Genomic DNA, 2,025 nt, shown 5'->3' with positions numbered 1-2,025 from the left:
AGCGCATGAGGTAATCCTCGTTTTTGCCACGCAACTGAATACAGCCAGCAACATGTGGGACCGAATACATGTAATGTAGTAATGAAACTTATTAGAGACTTCAACTTTCGTCTGAATGCACGTAGTGTAATGTCATGACGATGTATTGCATTTTCGTTAGGCAATTGCAAAAATGTAATCTTTGGCCATTTTGGATTGTATGTGAACGTGATAAATAAACACGGTCGTCTACATTCGCGCACGTAAGCTATGGCATCCTGCCGCGCCTGGTACGCATAATAATTTTTCGAGATAACGTTCTTGTTTGTTTCAGCTCCTGTAGTAATATACATATTTATGAATATTAATTTAAATTAATTACGTTCAATAATTGAATTGTTTTGTTAAATGGTTAATGATGAAGTTCATAATAAATGAACTACCTCATACGGGATCTCGTTGCTCTATGTTTAAGCAATATCCGTCTTGCCCCTTCCAGAATATTAGCGAATATTGGAGAGCGTCATATGAACGATGTGTATCACCAATGAACTGAAGATTATTATTTCTTCTACGAATCACATTTTCTCGTGTACCTGTATGATCGCCAACCATGATTCCAGCAACGTCTTCAACAATAGGTGCATTGAATCTACGAATATGTTCTCCAGCAGGTGTTTTATCAGGATTAATGACAATAGCGTGGGCTATGTTCGTAAATGCATCATGACTTGCAGCATAAGCAACAGTAGCAACACTGCAAGTTTGACGTTTGCTATTTCTTATACAATTTTTGACAATTTGCAGATACATTTGTTTGCATTTTTGAACGCGTATAATATTTTGGTTATTTTGAACATATTAACGATACAATAACACATGCCGATATGGAAACCAACAATGAAATCGAAGGAATTCAAGATGCCCCCATTCGCCGTGTTGATTCAGATGATATCATAATCGATAGAAGAAACTATTTTACCACTCTGCTTTTCATCATAAAAAATTTACTTTACCTCACCTTCCTTTTATTTGAAGAATTTTTTTATTGGCTTTTTCTGATGAACTTCATTTTACTTTTTATTGTTTTCATTTACATTTTTAACTTCGGTCACAACTTTCTTCCACAATATATTTTTTTTCCTTCTACCCGATTTAAACTTGTCCTCCATATTCAACCGTACCGTAACCGTTAGCAATAACTGTGTCTCCGCATTACTGAGATTTTCACTAAAAATTTAAAAATAATAATTTATACAATTATTATTAACATAATTTAACTAAATTTCAATACAAAAATTAAAATAAAACAGTTTTGCACTTACTTTTCGTCAGACATCGTAGTTAAATGCAGTAAACAATTTTTTGATAGAAATTATGAGTGACAGCTGATAGAAGTGTGGTCTTTTTGAACGCTTGATTATTGCAGTGCTGCAATATTGGCATTTCTGAACGTTCTGTTTGTTATGCAATCGTCATGATGCGCGTTATTATGCAATTACGAACATATCCGTGATTATCGCTTTGTAATTTGTGCATGTGTGATTTGAATATTTTCAACAATTCATTGTACTCGTTCAATAGAGCGTCCAAGTCGCTGGCAATGCGCCTGGCAAAAAATGAATCAAGATTATTGTTGCGTCAAACGACTTTTTAAATCTAAAAATGTTTTTTAAGAAATAAATTTGTCAAATTAATTGAGTAATATTTCAATATTATAAAATTTTTTATATCATGTAAAATACTCACAATTTTTATAGTATTTTAACATTACCATCATCTACTACCAATGTATTAGAATACTCTATTACCATGAATTATGAGATTGCTGAAGTTCCTCTTTAAGCTGAAGCTTTAGAAGAAATGATTCGATTAAGAAGTAATAATTCGTAAGTCGTCAATAGAACTTGGTCGCAAATAATGGGCCTAATCATTGAATCCGCAACGAATTCGATTTCGATACGATACAGATTTTCGATCGAAAATTTTCATGCAATCATTCATTCCGTCGATAAACTGCTTTATCAAAAAACACAAATGTCAAAC

Source organism: Bactrocera tryoni, unplaced genomic scaffold, assembly GCF_016617805.1.
Source record: "Bactrocera tryoni isolate S06 unplaced genomic scaffold, CSIRO_BtryS06_freeze2 scaffold_467, whole genome shotgun sequence".
In the NCBI taxonomy this organism is placed as follows: domain Eukaryota; kingdom Metazoa; phylum Arthropoda; class Insecta; order Diptera; family Tephritidae; genus Bactrocera; species Bactrocera tryoni.
Note: the sequence above shows the minus strand (reverse complement) of the source record.